The sequence below is a fragment of the Oncorhynchus keta genome, unplaced genomic scaffold (genome assembly GCF_023373465.1).
Source record: "Oncorhynchus keta strain PuntledgeMale-10-30-2019 unplaced genomic scaffold, Oket_V2 Un_contig_16785_pilon_pilon, whole genome shotgun sequence".
NCBI lineage: Eukaryota > Metazoa > Chordata > Actinopteri > Salmoniformes > Salmonidae > Oncorhynchus > Oncorhynchus keta.
In genome coordinates, this window is record NW_026280116.1 from 102,231 (window position 1) to 110,000 (window position 7,770).

A 7,770-nucleotide genomic window follows, 5' to 3' on the forward strand; every position below is an offset into this window, starting at 1 on the left:
CTATAGGTCCTGTTCTGATCTCTATAGCCTCTATAGGTCCTGTTCTGATCTCTATAGCCTCTAAAGGCCCTGTTCTGATCTCTATAGTCTCTATAGGTCCTGATCTCTATAGGTCCTGTTCTGATTCTATAGCCTCTATAGGTCCTGTTCTGATCTCTATAGTCTCTATAGGTCCTGTTCTGATCTCTATAGTCTCTAAAGGTCCTGTTCTGATCTCTATAGCCTCTATAGGTCCATTTGTTCATAGTCTCTATAGGTCCTGTTCTGATCTCTATAGTCTCTATAGGTCCTGTTCTGATCTCTATAGTCTCTAAGGTCCTGTTCTGATCTCATAGCCTCTATAGGTCCTGTTCTGATCTCTATAGTCTCTATAGGTCCTGTTCTGATCTCTATAGCCTCTATAGGTCCTGTTCTGATCTCTACAGACTCTATATGTCCTGTTCTGATCTCTATACCCTCTATAGGTCCTGTTCTGATCTCTATAGCCTCTATAGGTCCTGTTCTGATCTCTATAGCCTCTATAGGTCCTGTTCACATCTCTATAGTCTCTATAGGTCCTGTTCTGATCTCTATAGCCTCTATAGGTCCTGTTCTGATCTCTATAGACTCTATATGTCCTGTTCTGATCTCTATACCCTCTATAGGTCCTGTTCTGATCTCATAGCCTCTATAGGTCCTGTTCATCTCATAGTCTCTACAGGTCCTGTTCTGATCTATATAGTCTCTATAGGTCCTGTTCTGATATCTATAGTCTCTATAGGTCCTGTTCTGATCTCTATAGCCTCTATAGGTCCTGTTCTGATCTCTATAGTCTCTATAGGTCCTGTTCTGATCTCTATAGCCTCATAGGTCCTGTTTGATCTCTATAGTCTCTATAGGTCCTGTTCTGATCTCTATAGCCTCTATAGGTCCTGTTCTGATCTCTATAGTCTCTATAGGTCCTGTTCTGATCTCTATAGCCTCTATAGGTCCTGTTCTGATCTCTATAGTCTCTATAGGTCCTGTTCTGATCTCTCAGGTCCTGTTCATCTCTATAGTCTCTATAGGTCCTGTTCTGATCTCTATAGCCTCTATAGGTCCTGTTCTGATCTCTATAGTCTCTATAGGTCCTGTTCTGATCTCTATAGCCTCTATAGGTCCTGTTCTGATCTCTATAGTCTCTAAAGGTCCTGTTCTGATCTCTATAGCCTCTATAGGTCCTGATCTCTATAGTCTCTAAAGGTCCTGTTCTGATCTATATAGCCTCTATAGGTCCTGTTCTGATCTCTATAGTCTCTATAGGTCCTGTTCTGATCTCTATAGTCTCTATAGGTCCTGTTCTGATCTCTATAGCCTCTATAGGTCCTGTTCTGATCTCTATAGACTCTATATGTCCTGTTCTGATCTCTATACCCTCTATAGGTCCTGTTCTGATCTCTATAGCCTCTATAGGTCCTGTTCTGATCTCTATAGCCTCTATAGGTCCTGTTCTGATCTCTATAGTCTCTATAGGTCCTGTTCTGATCTCTATAGCCTCTATAGGTCCTGTTCTGATCTCTATAGACTCTATATGTCCTGTTCTGATCTCTATACCCTCTATAGGTCCTGTTCTGATCTCTATAGCCTCTATAGGTCCTGTTCTGATCTCTATAGTCTCTATAGGTCCTCTCTATAGTCTCTATAGGTCCTGTTCTGATCTCTCTAGTCTCTATAGTCTCTATAGGTCCTGTTCTGATCTCTATAGTCTCTATAGGTCCTGTTCTGATCTCTATAGCCTCTATAGGTCCTGTTCTGATCTCTATAGTCTCTATAGGTCCTGTTCTGATCTCTATAGCCTCTATAGGTCCTGTTCTGATCTCTATAGTCTCTATAGGTCCTGTTCTGATCTCTATAGCCTCTATAGGTCCTGTTCTGATCTCTATAGTCTCTATAGGTCCTGTTCTGATAGGTCCTGTTCTGATCTCTATAGGTCCTGTTCTGATCTCTATAGTCTCTATAGGTCCTGTTCTGATCTCTATAGTCTCTATAGGTCCTGTTCTGATCTCTATAGTCTCTATAGGTCCTGTTCTGATCTCTATAGCCTCTATAGGTCCTGTTCTGATCTCTATAGTCTCTATAGGTCCTGTTCTGATCTCTATAGCCTCTATAGGTCCTGTTCTGATCTCTATAGTCTCTATAGATCTCTATAGCCTCTATAGGTCCTGTTCTGATCTCTATAGTCTCTAAGGTCCTGTTCTGATCTCTAGACTCTATAGGTCCTGTTCTGATCTCTATAGCCTGATCTCTACCCTCTATAGGTCCTGTTCTGATCTCTATAGCCTCTAAAGGTCCTGTTCTGAGTCTCTATAGGTCCTGTTCTGATCTCTATAGCCTCTATAGGTCCTGTTCTGATCTCTATACCCTCTATAGGTCCTGTTCTGATCTCTATAGCCTCTAGTCCTGTTCTGATCTCTAGCCTCTAAAGGTCCTGTTCTGATCTCTATAGTCTCTATACCCTCTATAGGTCCTGTTCTGATCTCTATAGTCTCTATAGGTCTGTTCTGATCTCTATACCTCTATAGGATGTTCTGATCTCTATAGCCTCTATAGGTCCTGTTCTGATCTCTATAGGTCCTGTTCTGATCTCTATAGCCTCTAAAGGTCCTGTCCTGATCTCTATACCCTCTATAGGTCCTGTTCTGATCTCTAAATAGGTCCTGTTCTGATCTCTATAGCCTCTAAGGTCCTGTTCTGATCTCTATAGTCTCTATAGGTCCTGTTCTGATCTCTATAGCCTCTATAGGTCCTGTTCTGATCTATATAGCCTCTAAGGTCCTGTTCTGATCTCTATAGCCTCTATAGGTCCTGTTCTGATCTCTAAGGTCCTGTTCTGATCTCTTTAACATCATCCTATAGCCTCTAGGTCCTGTTCATCTCTATAGCCTCTATAGGTCCTATTTGGAACCAAGGTTCTGATCTATACCTCTATAGGTCCATCTCTATAATAGGTCCTGTTCTGAGTCCTCTAAAGGTCCTGTTCTGATCTCTATAGCCTCTATAGGTCCTGTCTGAAGGTCCTGTTCCTCTATAGGTCCTGTTCATCTCTATAGCCTCTAAGGTCCTGTTCTGATCTCTATAGCCTCTATAGGTCCTGTTCTGATCTCTATAGCCTCTATAGGTCCTGTTCAGAGCCTCTATAGTATAGCCTCTCTCTTCTCTCAGTCTCCATTAGAACAGTTGGCTCAAGAGGCCCTTTTCCATTGAAACATCCCCATAGTGGCTCTTCAACACGGTGGGTGTGTTTTTCATGGACTAGAGAGCCAACACATGACACCATCCAAAGAAAACAGCAATTATCCAAAATAACACAGATTCACAGTCCCACAGACCACAGTATTCACATTCAGCTGGAGCCTACGACTCACAACACATTTTCCCTGTTTTAATTGACGTATTACTCATTAAACAACTCCTCAACAAACAACTGGCTGGCTAATGACCATATTAGGAATCTATTACAGCTTGTGAATGTCATTATATAAATCTGGTTGCTATCCGACCAATAGGACTCAGCCATCTCATCATTCCATTCAGCAGTGCAGATCTAAGCTGATCAGTGAGACTGATGGAAGGCCAGCTGTCTGGCTGTAAAACATACATAGATGTGTATTATATATTATGGTCTGGCTGGGTAGATGTAGTAATATAGTGTTATATTATGGTCTGGCTATAGAAGTAGTATTATAATGTTATATTATGGTCTGGCTGGCTGGGTAGAAGTAGTATTATAATGTTATATTATGGTCTGGCTGGCTGGGTAGAAGTAGTATTATAATGTTTTATTATGGTCTGGCTGGGAAGATGTAGTATTATAATGTTATATTATGGTCTGGCTGGGTAGAAGTAGTATAATGTTATATTATGGTCTGGCTGGGTAGAAGTAGTATTATAATGTTATATTATGGTCTTGTAGAAGTAGTATTATAATGTTATATTATGGTCTTGGTCTGGCTTAGAAATTTGTCTGGTTGTAATGAGAACAGAGATGTTTACCTAAACACACATTAACACAACCCTACACACACAAATCTATACACACACACAACCCTACACCCCCCCAACACACACACAGAGTAAATAAGATTGTGATATTATTATTATTATTATTATTATTATATTATTATTATTATTATTTATTATTATTATATTATTATTATTATTATTATTAATATTATATTATCCTGCTACTTTTATAAAAACAACGTGAAAACACACCATCATTATCTTAAATGACCTTTCCTCTGCCGTCACACAGCAGATCTCTGTTTTGGTTTAATGTTAAAAGTCATCTTCAAGGGCCTACCTTTAGGGACCAATCAAAGAACCCTGAATATTCAACACTGATTTTCCAGAGAAGAAGAAGATTCAGAAATGAGTCTAAATCTGTCACATTTAGTTCAATATATGCTGCCTATGAGAGAGATTTGAAGGATTCAAGACACACACACACACACACACTCAGTTCACACAACACACAAACAAAACAAAAATACATCACCTATTGGAAAGACACACACACAGACACACAGACTACCCCTACTGTACCAGCCACTGTGGCTGTTATAGAAAACTGAGGAATAGGTCACTGACATCATGGTCCCATTTCTCTGACAGATTCAGGTGAGCAAACATGATGTCAGTCTGCTGTATAGACAGTCACAGAACACGCCATCACATTTCACCTGGCTGTCCCAGACCTCAACCCACAAAGCAGTGCCTTCTGGCCGGTCATGACAAACAAGTGGACAGTCTGGCTGGTGAGAGACAGAGTCACAGACAGAGAGGACAGTCTGGCTATAGAGAGAGAGATAGAATGAAACCTGGCTGCCCAGAGAGAGAGAGTCTGGCAATGAGAGAGGAAGGTGTCACAGACAAACCTGGCTGAGTGAGAGATAGACAGTCTGGGGAGAGTAGAGAGGGGAGAGAGAGAGAGGCTGGCTGGGTAGAGAGTAGTAGAGAGAGAGGAGAGCAGAGAGAGAGAGTCTGGAGAGGCTGGGTAGAGGGGGATAGAGAGACCGGTCGTCACCCACCCCCAAAACAAAAAAGGCCGGCTGCATGATCCATACAGAGGACAAATTCCAATTGGCTATACTAAAACTCTTTAACACTCTGGCATCTTCCCCAATATTTGGAACCAAGGACTGATCACCCCAATCCACAGACAAACAAACAATAACTACCGTGGAATATGGCAACAGTAACCTTGCTCTGCATTATCATTAACAGCAGACTCGTACATTTCCTCAATGAAAACAATGTACTGAGGAAATGTCTGGCTTTTATAGTACAAGACTGTATTCACACTAATTGACAACCAAACAAACCAAAACAAAGGCTCTTCTCAGATTTCAAAAAAGGACAGTCTGGCTAGGAGGTCTGCTATACAGACTGATGGAAAGTGGTGTTGGGGGTACAAACAGACAAACCCGGCTGCCCAGAATTGTTTTGAGGACAGTCTGGCTATAGACACCGGTCGTCACAGACAACACCCGGCTGCCCAGAGAGGACAGTCTGGCTATAGTTCACCAACCCAAACAAACAAAATATATCACCATAGAGGACAGTCTGGCTACAAGACTGGCAAGACGTGACCACTGTGACAAACCTGGCTGCCCAGAGAGGACAGTCTGGCTATAGAGACCGGTCGTCACAGACAAACCTGGCTGCCCAGAGAGGACAGTCTGGAACAGAGACCGGTCGTCACAGACAGAGAGGACAGTCTGGCTAGAGAGAGAGAGAGACAAACCTGGCTGCCCAGAGAGGACAGTCTGGCTACAGAGAGGTCGTCACAGACAGAGAGGACAGACAGAGACCGGTCGTCACCTGGCTGCCCAGAGAGGACAGTCTGGCTATAGAGACCGGTCGTCACAGACAAACCTGGCTGCCCAGAGAGGACAGTCTGGCTATAGAGACCGGTCGTCACAGACAAACCTGGCTACAGACAAACCTGGCTGGGAGAGAGGACAGTCTGGCTATAGAGACCGGTCGTCACAGACAAACCTGGCTGCCCAGAGAGGACAGTCTGGCTATAGAGACCGGTCGTCACAGACAAACCTGGCTGCCCAGAGAGGACAGTCTGGCTATACTAGACCGGTCTTTCACAGACGTCCTGGCTGCCCAGAGAGGACAGTCTGGCTATAGAGACCGGTCGTCACAGACAAACCTGGCTGCCCAGAGAGGACAGTCTGGCTATAGAGACCGGTCGTCACAGACAAACCTGGCTGCCCAGAGAGGACAGGCTGGCTATAGAGACCGGTCGTCACAGACAAACCTGGCTGCCCAGAGAGGACAGGCTGTGCTCACTCTGCTCCAGGGGAAAGGTAGAGACAGAGCTGCATTTCCTATTACACTGTGATAAATACTCAAACCTAAGAGAATATTTCTTTCCCTAAATTATAATTCAATACAAAGAATTTGAAACTATAAAAGATGAAGAAAAAAATCAAATATTTATTGTGTGAAAAGCCTAAATGTGCAGTTTTGGCAGCCAAATATGTGTCCTCCTGCCACAACCTGAGGGACAGCCAGTGAAAAGTGCAAAGTAATGTCCATAATATTTCCCAACTTGTTTTGTTTTGTCTTTCATACCAGGTCATGTGTCTTCTCAGTCATGTTGACACTGGTCTACTACCAGGTCATGTGTCTTCTCAGTCAGGTTGACACTGGTCTACTACCAGGTCATGTGTCTTCTCAGTCATGTTGACACTGGTCTACTACCACGTCATGTGTCTTCTCAGTCAGGTTGACACTGGTCTACTACCAGGTCATGTGTCTTCTCAGTCATGTTGACACTGGTCTACTACCAGGTCATGTGTCTTCTCAGTCATGTTGACACTGGTCTAACCAGGGCATGTGTCTGCCAGTCAGGTTGACACTGGTCTACTACCACGTCATGTGTCTTCTCAGTCAGGTTGACACTGGTCTACTACCAGGTCATGTGTCTTCTCAGTCAGGTTGACACTGGTCTACTACCACGTCATGTGTCTTCTCAGTCATGTTGACACTGGTCTACTACCAGGTCATGTGTCTTCTCAGTCAGGTTGACACTGGTCTACTACCAGGTCATGTGTCTTTCAGTCAGGTTGACACTGGTCTACTACCAGGTCATGTGCTTCCAGTCATGTTGACACTGGTCTACTACCAGGTCATGTGTCTTCTCAGTCATGTTGACACTGGTCTACTACCAGGTCATGTGTCTTCTCAGTCATGTTGACACTGGTCTACTACCAGGTCATGTGTCTTCTCAGTCAGGTTGACACTGGTCTACTACCAGGTCATGTGTCTTCTCAGTCAGGTTGACACTGGTCTACTACCAGGTCATGTGTCTTATCAGTCAGGTTGACACTGTCTACTACCACGTCATGTGTCTTATCAGTCAGGTTGACACTGGTCTACTACCAGGTCATGTGTCTTCTCAGTCATGTTGACACTGGTCTACTACCAGGGCATGTGTCTTCTCAGTCATGTTGACACTGGTCTACTACCAGGTCATGTGTCTTCTCAGTCAGGTTGACACTGGTCTACTACCAGGTCATGTGTCTTCTCAGTCAGGTTGACACTGGTCTACTACCAGGTCATGTGTGTTCTCAGTCAGGTTGACACTGGTCTACTACCAGGTCATGTGTCTTCTCAGTCAGGTTGACACTGGTCTACTACCAGGTCATGTGTGTTCTCAGTCAGGTTGACACTGGTCTACTACCAGGTCATGTGTCTTCTCAGTCAGGTTGACACTGGTCTACTACCAGGTCATGT

The 7,770-nt window shown here is 43.7% G+C and overlaps 1 long non-coding RNA gene across 2 annotated transcripts in view; it reads left to right on the forward strand.

Moving 5' to 3' along the window:
- Positions 1-6,510: 6,510 nt before the first annotated feature.
- The window catches only part of LOC127919487 (uncharacterized), a 1,752-nt gene continuing 492 nt past the window's right edge, over positions 6,511-7,770 (forward strand). The window contains exons 1-3 of one of the 2 annotated variants that reach the window (XR_008103149.1): positions 6,511-6,695; positions 7,163-7,312; positions 7,398-7,591. This is a non-coding gene — a long non-coding RNA (uncharacterized LOC127919487). Of the gene's footprint in view, positions 6,696-7,162; positions 7,335-7,397; positions 7,592-7,770 lie in introns of both variants that reach the window. The other variant, XR_008103148.1, reaches the window with a different exon arrangement.